At 35.7% G+C, this 21,822-nt stretch overlaps 1 protein-coding gene across 2 annotated transcripts in view; it reads left to right on the forward strand.

Moving 5' to 3' along the window:
• Positions 1-21,822, forward strand: part of LOC150100272 (histone lysine acetyltransferase CREBBP-like) — a 345,238-nt gene that overhangs the window by 183,528 nt on the left and 139,888 nt on the right. The gene's annotated exons all lie outside the window — the stretch shown is intronic.

The following is a 21,822-nucleotide window of genomic DNA, read 5'->3' on the forward strand; positions in this document are numbered from 1 at the left end:
TGACATGCTCTGATGAAAAGTACATTGCAATTAGATTTTACCTGTTGTAGTGTATACTTCACATAATGTATTTTACTTCACTATACTTTTTTTTAATCATTTTTAAAAATTAGAAATGCCGTAGCCTATACTGCATATATCATTGGATGGACTACGAGTTAAATAAAAGCTTGCTCCCGAGACTAAACATGGGACTTGTTTCAGACCTCCAGTAAGAAGGATTTAATAGAAAATGCAATGAACATCATCTGTTTCTTAAAGACTTGCAAACATTTATGCCACAGTTGAGATTCAGACCCATAGCTTGTTTGTTGATAATAGATAGGCTATGTGTTCATTCAGCTACACTGGTGTGTGTGTGTGTGTGAGTGAGAGAGAGAGAGAGAGAGAGAGACAGAGAGAGTGTGATACCGACTAGAGAACTTTGTAAGTTGGAATTTAGTATGCATGTAAGGGATGTATTGTTAAATCTGTGGGGAAAATCTCAAAATTTGTGAAATTGGTAAATATATTAACTTTGTTAATCACTATATACATCTATGTATGCCTCTGATTATTTAATTATTTATTTATTCAATTCGATTATGTCTTTAATATTTTCCTTTATCTTATTTTAACTTCTTGTCTTATTTTAATCGTCGTAACGCCGAGTTATAATCTTGTTGCTTTCATTGCTTGAAATAGACTATCCTTTCGGTCTACCAATTTAATACCCCCCCCCCCCCCCCTCAAGGCCATGACTATGCTATTTCGCATGTACATATTTCAGAATATTAGGAATTGCCGCTGGCTGGAGCCAATTCCTTTGTCTAAATAGCTGGCTTTTTTCTCACAATGATCTCTGAAAATTTATTTGTATTTACGACTGCTCCATCAGAGATCGCGTAGAGGAATTGTATATCTTCCAATACATACAAAAAAAAAAAAAAAGCGCTCAGCACAACACGGAAATATTTCTAATATTTATCTCTAAGTCAAGTAACGTTTAAATCTACTGTTCGTCAGTAGTGGCTACTTTTACTCTTAAGGTCACACAATCTTTTTATGAGAAGTGCATTGGTCAGACGGAATCAGGCAAGTTATTTGACAAACAAAACGATTTATTCATGCTAAATCAAGATACATCAAAAAAAGGGTACCACTACACATACTAAAATAATCCAACTCAAATTTACTAATTAAAATGACATGGAAATAATACAAAAATCACGTGTCTGGTTCTCCACTAGATTAATTAAACAATTCTCTCTTAAGCTTAATAACTAATGCAATAAATGTGCTCACATATAATTCAGACACAAGAGCAGACTTGTACACACACATTACATTAAATTAACTCAGACTATATATCTTATTAGACTTAACTAACACCTTAACATACTATTCCTTCTTCAACTCTGCATACTGCTTCACAATTATTTTCAACAAATCGGTTTTCCGTCCTTACTACTGTTCTTTATGCTAACAAACAAAAATATTTCGGCAATCCTTGCCATTAATTTCACATCTAGGATAGTCCTATACAAAAGTCTTACTTATTACTTTGTCATCCAGTTCATTACACAAGATCCTAGAGATCGTTGACACCTTCTTCTGCTATCCGATAAAATTCACACATGGGCACATTTTTACGGCATCGATGATACCTCATCCTTGGTGGAGATCGCCAAGGAATTTAGCAGTGGGAACTCTGGAGTATTCTGTCACTGCTATTACGAAACTTCTGTCATCATCGTGCATCGACTGGCGGAATGGATCCCTGTCCTTAGAATGGCAGGATATACAGATACAGGAGACTCCTCACAGCGAGAGCAGGAACAGAAAACCGGAACAGCAAGTCTAGCTTCCAAAAAGCCTGGCCGACAAGCCTCTTTTCCTTCTATTCATCCTCCTTTTATTCTGCTCTACTGACCTTGGAACTCTTCCAGATTCAATCGCCCAGATTTTCTTAGATGGGTCTTCTCAGCCACCTGGCGGTCACTGAGTTTAGTCGGGAAACCCCGCACTTCATTGACCTTCACGAGTTGCGATAGCCTCAGGTCTTACATTTTAATCCCGTCTGAGTTAATTCTTTGTCTGTACAATTTTCTTATCAATTTATTCTAACATTTTTTTCAGGTTTATTACAGAAAAATTGAGTTAAGCATTAATCAAATTACAAGTATATTAAGTTGATGTTTATTTTGCAAGTAAAATCAGTATAGAAGAAATTTTATTCTAAAATCCTTCTATACAGGATTTTACAATGGTCTACAAACTGCAGTAACCCTTTATCTTTTCATATATTTTTCACCTCACGACTTAAAAATCAAATTTTATCTTTGTTAAATTTGCATCTGCCCATATTGCACATGTAGTTACAAGTAGCAAATTTATATTAGGGGGAAATACCTTTAGCACGCATGTACATCAGTTGTTTACCATATGAAGTGTTTATTGTTGAAAGTTGTCTTCGTTTTCTGCCAGTAAAGCGCATTAAAAATCATAAGTGTGTTAATCTCAAGCTGAGCACTTTATTTTTTGGGAGTTACATACAATATCTATTTTTTTTTATGTAAAAAAAAAAAAGATTTTTTATAGTAATGGCCACTTAAAGCGCTTTTGCGATATACACATTTGTTAATAGGAATAAACCCACCCACTGTAAACTGCCAAGGTAACAATTGAACAAGACTGAAGATACATTCGGTTTTGATCAGCATATGAGACTCAACCTCAAGAACTTCATAAGTGCTCCAATCTCTTCAATAGTGAATTAATTGATGGGGAAATAGATTTAAATGAGGAGGAACTAGTACAATTAATAGATAACGTCGAACCAAATGGCGGTAAAGTTCTGCCGAAGATTCTGATTGTGATGGATCCATTGAAGAATTCAGTTTAAAGAAATTAGCAGAAGGATTGGCAAGCAAGTTATTTTATGGATAATGATCTCTCAGTGGAGCAGAAAATTCATGAGACAATTGAATATTTGTTTAACTCCGTATTATGAACTTAATAAATAAATTGCAGCATAGTGGTAAGCGAGGTCTTATTACTGACTTGTTGATAACTGAACCAGCTGAATTAGGCAATGACAATTGTGAACATGATATCCAAGAGATTTCAAGTGATGACGAGACCCAGCCAATCGTAAATAAAGAAAACCTATGAAATGTCTGTTTTGAAGACAGTGATCATGATTAAAATAAGCAGCTTATTTTATTTTGCCTAAAACATTTGTGTATTATGTGCAATGAAGTTTACGTACAGTTTATAATTTTTTACAATTTTATACTATGTATTTGTTTCATGATTTCTATGTTTTCTTAACTTACACGAATTACCTGAATTAAATAAAAAATATTTTTGTTGGATATGTCATTGTTTATATAATCTTAAAAAAAAAAAAGATTTTGGAACCTAACCCAACTTTTTCTATGTGATTTGAGTCTCGCATAACCCGGCATTTTTGTGGAACTTAACATCCGTGTTATACGAGGGTTACCTGTGTGTGTGTGTGTGTGTGTGTGTGTGTGTGTGTGTGTGTGTGTGTGTGTGTGTGTGTGTGTTAAAGATACCAAGCTATTTTAAACCTGGTTTTACTCCATTTCCCAAGTAAGCAAACAGACAAGTAAGTCAAGTTTGCGCCTGCAAATATTGCAAGTCTAGGTGACCCCCCATACGTAGTGCAAGTCAAGGCAACTCATGGTAAAGGTGGATAAGCTCTGATCACCATTCTTAATATTTGTACTTAATGCAAAGTACATCTCCTGGAGGAGATGTATGATGCTATGTATTAAAGGTAAGGGGGCCACTACCCAGACTAGTTTCGACCTTTATACTCAATACATAGCATCATACATCTCCTCCTCCAGGAGATGTGCTTTGCATTAAGGGTAAATATTAAGAATAGCGATCAGAGCTTATCCACCTTTACCACGAGTTGCCTTGACTTACTTGTCTGTTTGCTTACTTGGGAAATGGAGTAAAACCAGGTTTAAAATAGCTTGGTATCTTTAACATTTATTATACCCAAGGTAAAATACTTTATACATACATACATACATATATATATATATATATATATATATATATATTGTGGTTATTCATTTTTACTTGGTAGAAAATATCATAAATTATTTTAAATGACTGATATCGAGAGATAAAGAGATGACTTCTTCAGGTATCACAATCAAAAAAATATACAAAAAATAACAGAGACTTAAAACTTGCATTAACAGTACTAATCCAAAAAAACAGTAGTACATTTTGAAAACAATAATGCGAGCTTGGGTTCCAAATAAAAGTTGACTACGTGCTGTCATGAGTGCGCGAGTATTAAACAGAGGAAATGTGTGCATCAGGAAGATTGAAACTTAGGGAGTTATTGATATGGGAAGAATCTAAGGCAATTTCTCTGGACTCAACAATCTTTCTTTCAAGTTCATCATAGCACACATGGATATTAGAAGATTGTGTCCAGTCAACAATGTGTTGGCGACCTTCATCTGAGTTAATGGAAAAAGAATGTGGCTAGAGAGATCGCTGGCTCTAGTCCTGTTGTAGGAAATATCTCTACGGTGTTCTTCCAAATGTAGAAGGATGGATTTAGCAGTTTGGCTGTAGTATGACTTTCCACAATCACATAAGATCTTGAAGACTCCTGGAAACTGAGTTGGAAGACTTGCATACGGTGTGCAGTCTAAAATTATGGAATAATATTTAGATTTTCGAATTGATAATAAAATTGTATCCCTGATTGCGTTACTTAAAGTTTCCAATTTTTCATTTTGACTGTCTTTACTCAAATAGTGTACTCTATTAATTTAATAAGCCGAAAGGCTATTTTACCGGCGAATATGTTAATAGAAAGGGGGATGGTAAATCCCTTTATGTTTTAATAGCCGGGTACGAAACTCGGATCGAAATCCATAGAGTTTCATGCCGAAAAAAACTGTAGGCGGAACCAAGTGTAAATGATCACTTGGGTAGTACAACACCAGGGCAACTCCATGCAAAGGTGGAGCAAGCTCAGTCACTAACTTTAATATTCTCTCATAATGTAAAACCCAGCTCCTAAGAGATGTAATACTGTTTTATGAGAAGAGGTCACTACCCAGACCGGTTTCAACCTTGGGTAGTGACCTCTTCTCATAATGTAAAACAATATATATACATCTCTTAGGAGCTGGCTTTTACATTATGAGAGAATATTAAAGTTAGTAAGGGAGCTTGCTCCACCTTTGCATGGAGTTGCCCTGGTGTTGTACTACCCAAGTGATCATTTACACTTGGGCCTGCCGATAGTTTTTCCGGCATGAAACTATGGATTTCGATCCGAGTTTCATACCCGGCTATTAAAACATAAAGGGATCTACTATCCCCCTTTCTATTAGTGTACTCTATTGTTTTTGTAGGGCTCTTTCAACATGATTTTCCATAACGGGATCAAACTTCGCAAACAATTTGACTAATTTAAAAAAATTGCCGTTATTCCATTCATATAATTTATCAGATAATTTGCAAAAAGCTAAATTTTAGCTACCAAGGAATTGTATAATTTCAATCAAGCATTCTAAAACAATTGTCCAATGTTTCTTTTCCATTTCATACACGATTTGAGTATGGCAATCAATAGTAGTTTTGTTTTTTAAATTTTTATCAAGTTCCTTCCATTTTAAGAAATTTTTCATGCGAGTTAAACTAGTCTCATGTCTATGCAAAGTTGTACTTACATTTCTCCAATCGTAATAACTTTCTACAAGACTACTTGATTCAGTAAGTGCAAAAAGTTTGCAACAAAAGCAAAAACAGCAAAAGGGATATATTATATTTTTCTTTTCAACAAGCCCCCATTTCAATTAAAACAACTCGTAATTTTTCACCAATATTTCCCCATTCACCTGGATCTTCTAAATTTACAGAGACTAACAATGTGTTAGTTTCGTGGTCAACGACAACTAAATCTTCTACTCACTGTTTTTCACTTAAATCATGCATCTTGTTATCTTGTTCAATAGTTGCAATAGTAAATTCATGCAAACTGGATGATGTGCATGGTTCTTTAACTCTGGTTTCTGATGTATCGAGTTGGTTACAATCTGCATCAGAATATTTCATCATCATCATCATCAAATTCCTGCCATGTACTCTAAAGGGGTGTACAGGATATGATAGTACTACATAAAAAAATTACATCATTATTAATTTCCTATCTACAATTTTCCTCCAAATCAGTCTGTTACTTGTCAAGACTCCAACATTATCAGAACTTATATTTCTATCGTCTAAGGCACTTTGTACCGTATCAGTCCATCTATATCTTGGTCTTCCTCTGGGTCGTTTTGCTGCCAACCTGGCAGAGAACACTTGTTTTGCTAATCTTTCCTCGCCCATTCTGTTTAAGTGACCATACCACCTGAGATTAGCTCTGCTAACGCATTCCTGGATGCTGACAATATCAAGTTCTTTCCTAATATCCTCGTTTTTAATATGATATTGCCATTGATGCCATCTGTTCATGCTTCTAATCTTTCTGAAGACTCTCTCATATCTGTGGTCTCTAGTCTTTGGTCAAGTGTTTTACTTCTGACCCAGCTCTCAGATCCATAAGTTAAAACTGGTTTGAACACTGTCTTATATACAGCTAATTTAGTGTTCCGACTAATTTCTCTCTTATTCCTTATGAATTTATTCAATTGACTTCCCACCATACCAGCTTTGCTGATTCTGTTGTCTATTTCTATGGTCAATTTAATTTACCATCTTCAGTAAAAATCGTGCCTAAATAGCTGAAATGTTTTACTTGTTCCACTGGTTCTCCATTCACAACACAGTTGACATTTTCAATGATTCTGCCTAATTTCATTGTGTTTGTACCTTCATACCATATCTATTACAACAGCTATTTAATTTAGTCAGAGAATCTTGCAGACTTGTAGCGGATTTATTTAGAAGTATAGCATCATCTGCATAAAGCAATGAGCTGACATTAACATCTCCAATTTTGATATCATGTTTAATACCACTTTCCTTCATAATGTGATCCATATAGATAATGAATAACAGAGGGGATAATGGACATCCTTGTCTCACACCAGATTTAGCATTAAACCATCTTCCTGTACTTCCTTCAATTCTAACTGCTGACTTACAACTCAAATAAAGACTAAGTATTGCTTGATATAATGCCCCATTGACACCATATAACTGCAGCGTATTGAATAGCTTCTCTCTTGGCACCTTGTCATATGCCTTTTCCAAATCGACAAAACTTAAATACAGATCTTTGTTATGTTGAATTTTTTCTTGACAATTATTCATAAGACTATTACACTTTTTTTACATATAATCTTTGTCAAGTAGCTTTATTTTATCCTCCTACATGTTTCGCCAATTTTTTCTATTGGCATCCTCAGGGAATACAAACTAGTAAGCTAAAATGAAGGTTACAGACTAGGTTATAACTGATGGTTCTAATTCATATAAAAAATTGGTATTGTGCGTGACAATGTGCGTGTCTCGTTAACGTGATTTATTCGTTATGGTTCATGACGTAATTGTTATGAAAGTTCATTTCTATGATGTTTAATGATCTGATAAATGTTTTCCAAATTTCTGGTAAAATTAGACCTTGATTCTTGTTTAGGTTTTCAGTTTTACGGGCGACTGTAGCTGCTTCTTTAAAGGTTCTTGAATGGTAGTTATCTTCTATGTATGGCATAAGGCTCTTATCCCACTCAATGTGATGGTTAGTAGAGGCAAAGTGGCATGAAAGGCCTGAAATGTCTTGTCTGTTATTTCTGGCATATCCTGTGTGTTCTTTCTTTCTCGTTTCAAAGCTTCTAGTCGTCTGACCTATGTAACTAATACCACATGAGCAAGGTATATTATATACTCCAGAGTACTTGTAGAATGGGTGAGGACCTTTTGGTGATCTTAAAAATTTCCGAATAGTGTTGATTGGTTTGAATGCCACTCTGATCTTATGTGATTTAAAAGGTTAGCTAATTTTTTGGAAAGGTTGCTGACAAAAGGAACCATAATTGTACTGATGTATTGGACGTCATCACGTTGTCGATGTGGTATATCAGTAAAGAGAATCTTGTTGTAGAGTCTTTTTGGGTAACCATTTAAAGAAAGTTCTCTGGATATTGTTGTTAATTCCGTTAGTAGGTAATCCTTGTCTGTCGTATACTGTATAGCTCTTTTCTTGAGACTATGGATAATGCTAAGTTTCTGAGCTATGTGATGAGCTGAGTTGAAATGGAGGTAACGTCCAGTATTTGTAGGTTTTCTGTATACAGATAGGTTGATGCTATTATTGGTTTGTTTCTTTATTAAAATGTCAAGGAATGGCAGTTTTTTATCTTTTTCCATTTCTAATGTGAATTTGATGGTATTGTGGAAACTATTGATTTGGTTGAGGTAATTCATTAGTTCTTCTTTCGTATGATCCTAAATGATAAAGATGTCATCTACATATCTGTACCCAATTTTCGGTTTTGGAATGATCTGGGTTAAGATTTTTTTCTCTAGATCTTCCATGAATAAGTCAGCACAAGGAGGTGAGAGGGGGGGCTACCCATAGATAATCCAGTGAGTTGTTTGTAGATCATTTTTTGCCAAATAAAATAGAAGTTAAACAGTGATTGAACAAAGTAGTGATGTTTCTTGGGAACAAGTTGTCTGGAACCACTGGAATGTTAGTAAACAGAGATGTAATCTCCAGGCTTGCTAGTATATCCTCTTCAAAAATAGGGATGTTTTTTATTTTATCTATAAAATGTTTTGAGTTTTTAATAGTATCCGAGACGTGAATGTGTTGTTGTAAAATCTACTGTCAGAAGCCTACTGAGATGAGTACTATATTACACGACACAGAGACGAAATAATGGTCCGCAATGCGCTACTGTCAGTAGCCTACTGAGATGTGTAACCTATGACAGGTTAACTAGCAACAAATGTTTTGTACGAAAATTCGTTTCTGCGCATAAAAACCGTTCACTTTTGCACTTTAGAAGGACTGCAGTAGACACAACATTCTGCAAGCAAGCATTTAGCCTACTCTTGCTGCAAAATTATAAACAGCCGGCTGATCAAAGAGGCGGCAATATACAATTTTTTTTTTATTATTATTATTTGGTGTATCCGGCCTTATTTATTTTAATATTGATCATTCTAAGAATTTTTTGTTTTTATGATAAAAATTTTGTTTCTTAAAAATGAACTTATGAACCATGTCCCGGCAGCGCCGCCTACATGCCCACTTCTGCCGGCCCTGTATATATATATATATATATATATATATATATATATATATACATACAAGAAATTCTTTATGATGATCAAACTACAAGGTAAGGAAGAAATCCTAATTTCATCTCCAGTTAATATTTTTTTTTTTTTTTAAAAAAGTTTTCACTTGCAAATCCACAAAAATTTCTCTTGGGGAGGGGGGGGGGGTGCCCGTTGTGTGTGTGTGTGTGTGTCTGTGTGGGTGAATAATAGAAGAAGGCATTAGGAGGTAGTATGATGTATTATTACAATTACAAAAAAAAAAAATTACAATCGCATTGAATAAGACTTATAAAGGATTAAAAGTTAGGAATATATATTAGCTTTATGTGAAATACAAAAACATAATATAAAATTATAATCCTCTATTTTAAATTAAAAGAGACAACTGTTGTTATTCTTCAGCCTTTGACTTTGTACAAATTGGACTCCATTAATTTCCATCTGTTGGTGACCAAGAGAAATATTATAATCATTATACATGAATTTACTGGATCCCAAAAGAATTTTTTTAATTTATTTTATTTTTTTATTAAAACACATTTTGTTTCCATCTAGATATGACTTTTGTGAAACAGTCATTCCATTTATCATCTTGTTATCAGAATGTGTTTATACACTTTTTTAAGACAAGCCTTATAAACTCAGAGCTATAATGTAAATCTAAAGTAAGCTTTTACAAACATCTAAGGTTGGATTCAATTCCACAACTTGCTGGATGGAGATAGCAGGTATGCTATCCACTTGGCCAACCAGGTCAGCATTTATATGGAAATATGCTAAGAACTGCTGAAGCAACTCGAATAAGAGTAATTTTTGCTGTCCAAGTTAACTAACAGAACAGCATGCCCAGTGTTGATTACTTGTTTGTGTGTTATGTTGTTCTAATAAAATGAAGGTTCTTAAGAGATAGCCACATCAGTCAGTCTTCCCACTTCATTGATAATCACTAATTCAACTTTTCACTAGTGAAAGCTTTGTGCTGACTAGTATCTGAATTGCAACTGCTGCTGGCAGTCCCTGCCAAGTTTTAGGGATTTGTTTTCTTGCTAATATTTCTTAAGCCAATTGTTTGAAGACTTCATTGAACTTTCTCCATAGCCTATCTCAGGGAGTTGATTTATTTTCTCTTCTCTTTATTTATACCATTCATTTCTCTGTTGCTCCAGGCTAGATTATGGATCACAAATATTTGCTGCATCTGTTATCATGGGATACAAATAGCAACTGTTACATTTCACACATCACTCCTACTTAGTCTTTATGGTGAAGGGAATGAACATGTTCCTTGCTGGCATCAACAGTTGTCACCAGTTATATTGAAACAGTGAGTTTCACTACAACACTCACACATCAAACAGCCTGTCCCTTTTTTGCAATGTATGTGAAAGAGCTTGTAAGCTCTAGGTATTGCAGTAGATAGTACTGCTGTCATACTGCATCAGTGATGTCCATCTTGGCAACTTTACACTGTAAAACTCGATGTAGCTTGGAAATACCAAAGCACTTTACATAGATTTTTAAAGAGGACAAGTCTCATGAGATTGTTACAAAAACAACCTTGTATATGTGTATATATTTTATGCTAAATATTAATGTAAATAACCCTATGGGAATTGACTGTATTTACTGCTTTTAAAAAAAATTTCTAGAATGTTAAAAACAAAGGCAATGCCTTGCCACCAGAACTTTGTATAATAGTTCTATGTAAGGGCATAAGAAAGTTGTTTAGGATTTAAGTGTATGAGAAAGTAGTTTGTGAGCTCTGCGTATAAACACCTTCTAGCTCAGTGTCAAACAGATCAGCAACATTCAGACAAGTTTCCACTGCCTGACAAGATAGGATTAAAGGAGTGCACGGAGGAGAAGAAAGAAGGGGTCGGTCTTAACAGAAGATCAAGGAGCTGTGCTGAATTCTTCGAGAGTTACAACCCTTCATGCAGGGTTCCGGAGAACGTAAAATAAAAAGGGACTGAGCCGAACATCGGGGTGGGCAGTTATCGACGTTGGCATTTAGAAACAGAGAAGACGGCAGTCAGAGGTAGAGAAGTGGGCAGTTATCGGCGTTGGCAGTCAGAACCAGAGAGATTGGCAGTTAGAGGCAGAAATACCGGAAGTAGGATCCAGAGGACCTGACGTTATGGCGAGCCCATGCCAGAGGAGAAGAATGGAAATGACGAGAGAACAGCCAATGTAAATACCTGAGACAGTGTCAGTCGGATGTCTTTTTGCCGCCGGAGGTCAACCGTAGCCAAAAGCTGCAGAACGATCTTCAAGCCTGTATGCTGAAACCTCTTTCCTGATCTCTTTTGAGTTCCGGAAAATTGCAGTCCAAAACCCGCCAATATCCTGACGAAACGTCCCCTGAAGCAAGACTCTCCAGGCGGAAGCCTAAGGTCCGAGATGAAAGGAAAAGCATAGGGACTTTAGTGCAGGACCTTTGGATGAGTGTGTGACACAGAGCCTCTGTAAGGTTGTTCCATCTTTTGTTGTACATTCCTTTTATAATCTAGGAGATAAAGATGGACTGATAAGAGATAGTAATAAGAAGTGTGTATAAGAGAGTCCTCTGATTTGTTATTAATTGGAATATAATTTTTGAGGTAACTTATCATAGCTAGCTAACCTCTTTGTGAATAATTAGATTTAATAAGCAGAGAAGTAATTGGGTAATTATATTGAATAGTTATTTAGTATTGAAAGGGGAATTTTGTTTCTGTATGCTAAACGTCTAACGGATAGGTAGAGAGAGTAACCTCCCTATCGTTTAATTAATGTACTTTGGTATTAATGTGAATAAATGTGTTTTAATTATATGTCAATAGAGTGCTGCCTGATCTTTTATTTTACAATGCACTGTTTCTAAATAAACTCGGATCTGTGAGCGGGAAACAACTAAGGCATTAAAAGTGTAGTTTAAGTACTTAAGAACCACGACTGTTTATGTAAACTTTATTGAAGGAGTATATGCTAGTAAGAGAGAGATCTACCGGACGTATTACTGATTCTTATGCCAATATAGGAATATTGGTGGTGCAGTCTTACCAAATAAATTTTCCAGTGTTCATAGGCATACGACTAGTAAATACAAAAGGTGGATAAACATAGTACGCAGTTGAATAAGTAAGAAAGGTTACCAAAGCAAAAGTCCACAGCTAATTAGAATAAAGAGTTAATACCCCCATCTACAATAATGCATTAGATCTCATTTGTTACAATGGTGCAGTAGCACATTGTTTACAATGCGCATTAGCCGACAGGATAAAATGCACAGTAATTAAAATAATAGTGGATTGGAACAATTTTGTAAATAAAGATAAGGCAACTAAACAGAAAGTGTATATATAGTGTAAGAAAATTTTTTAAGAACCATGAATGTGAACAACGTTGATTCGGGAGCCACTAATACTAACACGATGGGGGATAGAGAGGTCTTTAGAACAGTAAATCCTCACCTCATCATCCCCCAATTCTCTTGAGAAGACCACGATGATGTGTTGTCCTTCTTCAAGTTTGTAGAGGAGTTAAGGAACATCGGAAACTGGTCGGACTTCCAGCTTCTAATAATTTTAAGGAATAAACTGATTGTCAGTGCCAAGAATTTTTTGTATTCCTCTCCCATACTGAGAGACACTTTGGAATACAATAAATTCAAGGATACCCTGATATCTCAGTTTTCCAAAGTTAGAAGCGTGGGTCCCAACCTGTGGAGGCTGCAAAAATGTAGACAAGAGAAAAAAGAATCTATCACTGATTATTACAATAGGCTGGTCACCTTAGCTAATAGCTTGAGCATGTCCAGCGAGGAAAACAGCCATCTTGATTGGGCAATCTTCAACCAATTCAGGTTAGGATTAAGAGAAGAATATAAAGAGACAGCATATAAAAGGAAGATAAGTAATTTAGAAGAATGTTATCAGGCCATAAAAGAAAACGAAGAAAGGCTAGGTGATCTTCATTCCAGCATCTAGTGCCAGCCAGATACACAACATTACAGAGGTGTCAGATCCAAAGAATGAGATTAAGAAAGAGAAAAATCTAGTTAATCCTAAAGAAAAAAAGTAAAGACCAACAGAAGGCAGGAAAAAAGGAAAATAAGGCCACAGAAATAAATAACATAGACCACAACAGATTGACTGTCCCAGAGTCTATTAACATGGCAGAACTACACTCTTATCAAAAAAGAGGTAGAAAGACTACACCATCCCTTGATAGATAAACTTGACTCCATTCTAAACCAGTTAATGGAGTTCAAAGCAAAAACCTCCAAGGAACAGCTGAGCTCTGAATAAGAGTGTACCGAAAGGGAAAACAGGAGGAAAGTACCTCAGTGCTATAGATGCAATAAATTTGGGCATATTGCCAAAGATTGCTATAGTAGCAGAAGAGACACAGATAGAAGGCTGCATTGGGAATCTAATGGTAATGGCTCACCATCATCCCACACGGAGGACTAAGAAGTGGCCAAGAAACTTTAGGAATCAGCATGAAAATTCCATGACAGTAATACGGGGGGAAATAAGAGGACTATAGTGCAGAGTTTTATTGGACACTAGTTCCCAAGTTTCAGTGATAACCGGATCTCTGTTCAGGAAATTGTGATCCTGAGTATCCGACAGTATCACTAATCTAAGAACACCTGTCATGTTGAAGGGAATAACAAACCTCACCATTTATGCCTCGGAGAAAGTGAAGGAACATGTGGTTGCCAGATTTTAAGTTAAACGTTTCACCAGAGGTTGTTAATTCTCCAGGAATCCTCTCAAACTACGGCAAAGGTATTCTTGGAACTGATGTTCTAGAGAAACATAAGTCCTGCTGTGATTTCTCTCAAAGGGAGATTTCATATTGGGATTTAACCAAGTTGCCCAGCAGAGAGGTAGTCAAAGGCAGCACTCTAGTGAAAATGTTGATGAGATCAACACAGGAAATGACCATTCCCAGTTAGGAAAGGGGAGAGAGCAAAGGAAAATAGAATTGGTGATAAGAAAGACAGGAAAATTCTTTGCCTGATCCCTCAACTGTTAGAGATACTGAACAGATAAAAGGGGGAGAGACCTTACACATCTGAAATGTCAAGGTGGCAGCAAATGAGAAAGAGGAATTAGAGGCTACAATAAAAAATGCAAGGAATGTAATAAAAATGAACACATTAGAAAAAAATGATAGTGGAGGTCACCACCCAGGTAACGGGAGAAATAGAAAGAGAGCAAGAGGTTGGAAGGGAATTAGATGCCCAAGGGATAATGACAATCATGATTCACAACATCAGTTGTGCCAAGAAGAGCCCATAGGTCATGCTGATCATATTTCCTGCTCAAATATAGATGACAAGCCTGAATATTGTCCAACCCAGAGAATGCATAAGACACGATACAGAAACAGATTAAAGAAAAAATTTTCACCCACGTTCATGGTTTAAAAATTTTTCATGAAGGGGTGGGCCTTTGTAAAACTCGATGTAGCTTGGAAATACCAAAGCGCTTTACATTGATTTTTACAGAGTTTAAGTCTCATGAAATGTTTACAAAAATAACTTTGTATGTCTGTATATATTTTATGCTAAATATTAATATAAATAACCCTATGGGAATTGACTGTATTTACTGCTTTTACAAAAATTTCTAGAATGTTAAAAACAAAGGCAATGCCTTGCCACCAGAACTTTGTATAATAGCTCTATGTAAGGGCATAAGAAAGTTATTTGTGAGCTCTGTGTAGAAACACCTTCTAGCTCAGTGTCAAAGAGAACGGCAATGTTCAGACGAGTTTCTGCTGCCCGACAAGATAGGATTAAAGGAGTGTACAGAGGAGAAAGAAAGAACGGGTCAGTCTTAACAGAAGATCAAGGAGTTGTGCCAAATTCTTCGGGGGTTACGACCCTTCATGCAAGGTTTCAGAGAACGTGAAATAAAAAGGGACTGAGCCGAACATCGTGGTGGGCAGTTATCACCGTTGACAGTTAGAAAGAGAGAAGTCAGGAGGCAGAGAAGTGGGCAGTTATCGGCTTTGGTAGTCAGAACAAGAGAGATCGGAAGATAGAGGCAGAAATGCTGGGAGTTGGATCCAGAGGACCGGACGTTACGGCAAGCCCACGCCAGAGGAGAAGAATGGAAATGACGAGAGAACAGCCAATGTAAATACCTGAGATAGTGTCAGTCGGATGTCTTTTTGCCGCCGGAGGTCAACCGTAGCCAAAAGCCGCAGAGCGATCTTCAAGCCTGTATGCTGAAACCTCTTGCCTGAGCTTTTTTGAGTACCAGAAAATTGCAGTCCAAAGCCTACCAATATCCCGACGAAATGTCCCATGAAGCAAGACTCTCCAGATGGAAGCCTAAGGCTTGAGATGAAAGGAAAAGGATAGGGACTTTAGTGCAGGAGGACCTTTGGATGAGTGTGCGACACAGAGCCTCTGTAAGGTTGTTCCATCTTTTGTTGTACATTCCTTTTATAATCTAGGAGATAAAGATGGACTGATAAGAGATAGTAATAAGAAGTGTGTATAAGAGAGTCCTCTGATTTGTTATTAATTGGAATATAATTTTTGAGGTAACTTATCATAGCTAGCTAACCTCTTTGTGAATAATTAGATTTAATAAGCAGAGAAATAATTGGGTAATTATATTGAATAGTTATTTAGTATTGAAAGGGGAATTTTGTTTCTGTATGCTAAACGATAAGTCTAACAGATAGGTAGAGAGAGTAACCTCCCTATCGTTTAATTAATGTACTTTGGTATTAATGTGAATAAATGTGTTTTAATTATATGTCAATAGAGTGCTGCCTGATCTTTTATTTTACAATGCACTGTTTCTAAATAAACTCGGATCTGTGAGCGGGAAACAACTAAGGCATTAAAAGTGTAGTTTAAGTACTTAAGAACCACGACTGTTTATGTAAACTTTATTGAAGGAGTATATGCTAGTAAGAGAGAGATCTACCGGACGTATTACTGATTCTTATGCCAATATAGGAATATTGGTGGTGCAGTCTTACCAAATAAATTTTCCAGTGTTCATAGGCATACAGCTAGTAAATGCGAAAGGTGGATGAACATAGTGCACAGTAGAATAAGTAAGAATGGTTACCAAAGCAAAAGTGCACAGCTAATTAGAATAAAGAGTTAATACCTCCGTCTACAATAACGCATTAGAACTTCATATGTTTACAACACTCTCTTTTTTATTTCAGGGTGTGGTGAAGTTGCTTATGCCATGCTTTTGTTTAAAAGAAAAAAGCAGACCCATTGAAATAATAATTAACTGCATTTAGTTATTAAATTATTAGCTGAATCTGAATTTTGTCTACGTAGGTTACCAAAGCATTTCTTATACATGACATGCATAACAGAAGGAAGGCAAATACAGAATGAGTTCAAAATGGCATACCTCTACAGTTCCGACTGTTATTCTTTCTATGGATATCTAATCAACAGATCTTTCTTTTTCTGTTTACAGGAAATATACCCACACTGTTAGGTACATCTGTTACACCATCACCCTTTCCCACAGTGTGGTTTGCTAAAGTTTTAATTTTTACAGATAGAGCTAGAACTTTTCTGCTAATATCTCTACCTTTCCGAAATCAAAATTCTATATTCTTCTCCAGTCTAATCCTCTCCAAAATCCACATTTTTTCCTTACTTCAGAAAAAATTACATATTCTCAAAAGATATAATAATCATGTGTCCTTTCAAGCCTTACAAAAATTAGCTATCTTTAACCATTCACTAAAAGATCCTGTCAGTATCCTACTGTTGTTTCTGTAGTATAGTATTGCTTGCCTTTGCAATTGAAATATTTTGGTCTAACAGCCAATATTTGACAGGATAGATGTAGAAAATACATCTGATATCTGTACTACAGCTGCTCAAGTTACCGACCATGCCATTAACATGGGTTATCCAGATCCAGTGGGGTGGGGGGGCTCATAATTAGGTTTAAAAGAATTAATACAGTACCAAGAAATAGTTAAAAACAGGTTTAATAGTTAACTGAATAAGTATTTCATCACTGTCACAGTGATATCTTAGAATACAACATAAAAATTTTAATTAACCCAAAGACACACACTAAACTTTAAGTGGATTTAAGTGGCTTCTAGACTAATGTTTTCCACTTAGTCATTGATGCTAGTGGAAAAAAATCGTGGAAGAGAAACTTAAAGAAAAACAAGCTAGGTTCAGGACAAAAAATTTTCAAAATCAGGTGTTCACATTAAGACAGATAGTTGAGAAATCATTGGAATATAACACACATCTTAAGTTTGTAGATCCGAAAAAGGCATGTGCCAAGAGAAAGCTGTTCAAAATGCTGCAATTATATGCTGTAAATGCGACATTATACTGAGACATTACATTCTCTATTTAAGTTGTAAGTCAGCAATTAGAATTGAAGGGAGTATGGGAAGGAGATTTGTGAAATCAGGTGCAAGACAAGGGTTCTCCCTTTCTCCACTGTTGTTCATCTTTTATATGAATGTTATGTGAAAGCAGCATTAAACCTGATATGAAATTTGGATATGTTAATTAATCTCAGTTCTTTACTTTATGCAGATGTTATATACTTAAATAAATAGTACAAGTTTGCAAGATTCCTTAACTAAATCGAATAACTGCTGTAACAAATATGGTATGAAAATCGCCAATAAAAAGACCATAACTATGAAAATAGTCAGGAACATAGAAAAATTGAACATAAAACATTTCAACTATATAGGGTCAACTTTAGTGAAAATTACAAATTGAATATAGAAATTAATAATAGAGTAAACATGGCTGGTATCATGGGCAGTCGAATGAATAAATTTATGTGGAATAAGAGAGAAATTAGTCATAACATTAACAATATTCAAACCAGTTTAACTTGTGGATCTGAGAACTGATTAGAAGTAAAAGAATTGATCAAAGACAAGACCACATATGAGAGTTCGTAGAAAAACTACACAGTAAACAGGTGTCAGTGGTCGAATCATATTAACAGTGAAGATATTAGTTAAGAATTTGGCATTGTTAGTATTCAGGAATGTGTGAGGAAAGTTAATCTCTGGAGCTGTAGTCACTTAAACAGAATGGAAGAGGAAAGATTAGCAGAGCAGGAGTTATTAGATTCTTGGATGATGATTACTGAAATGAAGGAGAAAAATTCTGGATCTGGACCATGAGGCCAAATTGGAGAATACATCATGTATGTATCTTACCCAGATAGATTTGAGAGCATGCTTTTCAAAATCTTCCATGAAGAAAAATTGGTGGTGGTGGTGAAGGGGGGGGGGGGGGATGAGAGAAAGTATCTGATGGCTACAGCTTATACAGAATTGAAAAAAAAAAAATAAATAAATAAATAAATAGACATCAGCAGGTTTCAGTAATGCTATAACCATTCCCTATGTCTGAGGCACATCTGAAAATATAGCCAGCATTAAAAAAAATACAACCTCTGTATAACCTTTCATGCTTCACTTGAAAATGGTTATCCTTATCCTTTCCTCAAAGGATTTACTCCTTCCCCTCTCAGTTTCTGTTTAAGTGACTACAAAAAAAATACTACCACCAAATGCCATCTAGCTGTATTCAAGTATCTGCCAAATCTTTTGCTCCATTTCCTGTTTCTTTACTTCTGTCTCTGTTCTCTGAAATAGTCTTTTTGTTTATCAGCAACTGCAATGTTTAGATATTCAAGATGAATATCAGTGGGCTCTTTTTTTTTTATGTGGAAGTGTATAAAAAGGAGTGGTGGGGGGAGACATAAAATCCATAAAAGTTGAAAGCATTATACTCAGTATATGATCTGAATTGTGATTTTCTTTTATGGTTGACAAATGTTGACAGCAAGTGGTAAATTTCCACTCTATGAATATATCAAACATTTTTCTTTATTAAATACAAATGCATGTGGTAGCAGTAAGACAGCAGTCAAAAAGCATTTATGGTCCTCAGCAGGAAATGCCTAAGTATTAAATTTTTCTTCATCGTTACATTGATTGGCATTCATTTTGGCACAATTTTGTCATATGTATTGAATCGTTTACATACATTATAAAATGATTAAGTGTTTCCCTGGTCACAGCACTGTTTTGAACTACAGTGATATCTCTTCCCCCTCTCAATGATTACTGAACTACATCATAAGAAATTGTGTAGTTCAGTATTCAGATGACATGATACCCTATTCAAGCACTGAAGGGCATGCAATTTGAAGGTCAGATATTGCAAGATCAATGTAATCTTGTCTGTCATCAGATGCCAAAATCCTAAAATACTTATAGCAGCACATGACAAAAGTTGTTTTAAAATTTTTAACTTCTAGAATAATTAAGTGTAACACAATTACTATTACTATGCCAAACACCATTATAGCGAGCTCACTCATTATAGCAGACAGTTGAAAAGTCACTATGACTATGCCCTAGTAAATATTCCTTTGATTTTTTTTTTTTTTTTAAGCAAGAGGTGATGCATTATGTCGGAGGTATTTTGCTTTTATGAGTATACCCTGCTCTTACTTTGAAAAGCATAAAGAAAGGATAATAATGATAGCCATATAGAAAAAGTGTTCACTAAGCATTTATCATACAATCTTTAATGTGAATCATCTCAAGTAAGATAAGACAAGGATACTATGCTTTTGCATTCATAGTAAAATAGGATGAAATGTGATATATTATACTTATTCCAGCATGGGAGTTTAAGCTCTAAACAAAATTAATCACATTTTAAAGGAATTATTATTATTGCATGGTCAATTCCATAAAGTAACACTCTTCGTGGGGGACCCAAACTATCAACACAATGTCTACCATACTTCTCCTTGAAGCCATTAACAGACGAAGTACTCACACTGACTTGGACAACCCATTCCATTCCAAAGTGAAAAATGTAGTCCTCATGTCTTTCCTGACACTTACCCAACTTTCAGAGATGATCTCTTGTTCTTCCCCTCTAGCCAAGTGCTGAAATATTTCCCCTGAATCAATCTTATAAAATCCTTTAAGTAATTTAAATGTTTCTATTATAACTTCCCTTTTTTACTTATCAATCAACTTTTGCGATTAATAAACCCTCAATCTATCCTTCCTATAGGGAGCATTCCACAGCTTACTCACTGTCTTGGTTACTCGCTGTGGATTCTCTCCCCCACTTTCCCATCCCCAATAAACTCAAGTGACCAGACCTGGGTGCAGTAAATCCAATGTGGTCGTATCAAGGCTTTATAAAGAGGAATGATGACTCCTTTATCTCTGTTTGTTAGTGCATTCTTCAATAAGTAAGTAATCCTGTGAGCTACCTTGGCTACTTTAGCAATGTGCCCTTTAAACTTAACTCTCTGTCTATTTACCATTCTCAAATCCCTGGCTTCATCAATTTCTTAGAGTACAGTTCCCTCATTGTGGTACACAGCTTGTAATCTTTGCATCCCAAAATGCATAACATTACACTTTTCCACATTAAATTGTCATCCATTATGTTTTGCCCATACTGTCAGCCTATTTTAATCATCCTGCAATCTCTCCACATTGCCTTGATTAATGGTTGCCCTATCCAACTTTGTATCTGCAAACAACTGAATATCACCCTTCCAGTTATTTCATATATCCTTTATGTACAAATTAAACAGCAGTGGTCCAAGCCCTGCACCACCCCACTAGTCATCTGCCTTCATGGTTCCACTTCTTCCTATACTACTTTTTCATATATATGTCCAGCAGCCACTCTTTTATCCATATCATTTGTTGCAGTTTGCGTAATAGAGTTCCATGTGGTATCCTGTCATACGGCTTTGAAAAATGCAGTAGTAGCATCGTGTAGTCATTCCCTTTATCCAACTCAGTGTCACTATTCTAAAAAGTCAGTCAGTAGATTACTACCGTTCACATATCCATGCTTCCCCTCAGAGTATCATATTTTTATCTACCCATTCCTGAATTTTCTCTTTTTGACCACTTTTCTAGTACTTTTATTACCACTCCTGAGATACTGATGTGTGTATAATTTGCTGTCACAGACTTAGATCCTCCTTATTTTGTCCTCCTTCCATCTCTTGGATCTTTGACTAGGCTATTTGTCTCAGCTCTGAATATCCCACAGCTGTATTTGCATTTAGATTCTGCAATATCACAAGTACCTCTAATTCATCCACCTCTGTTCTCAAATCAGTTCCTGTCACTTCTGCAACAAGAAGAGCATCTTCCCTTGGATGATATATCCTTACAAAATGATTATTCAGTAACTCAACAATTTTGTCTGCTTCTGTTACCTCTTTTCCATCTGCACTCATGAAAGTTTTCCTTCCATGGTCATGCTTTCTCTTACTGGCCTTATAACACAAAAACTCTTTGGGATTTTCTTTCACCTGCTTGGCTATTTCTTCTCATAATTTGATTTTACGTTTCTTGCCTGATTCTTGTACTGTTCATGAGTTAGTTAGCTGGTTAGATTAAGCAACTTTTCTTTATATATATCCTCTGCAACTTTTTTTTTTTTGAAGCTCATGTTTAATGATACTACTCATCCAACTCCTAATCAGTTTACCTCCTAACCTTGGA

The sequence above is a fragment of the Typopeltis vanoorti genome, chromosome 13 (genome assembly GCF_054136105.1).
Source record: "Typopeltis vanoorti isolate ZY-2024b chromosome 13, IOZ_Tvanoo_1.0, whole genome shotgun sequence".
Lineage (NCBI taxonomy): Eukaryota > Metazoa > Arthropoda > Arachnida > Uropygi > Thelyphonidae > Typopeltis > Typopeltis vanoorti.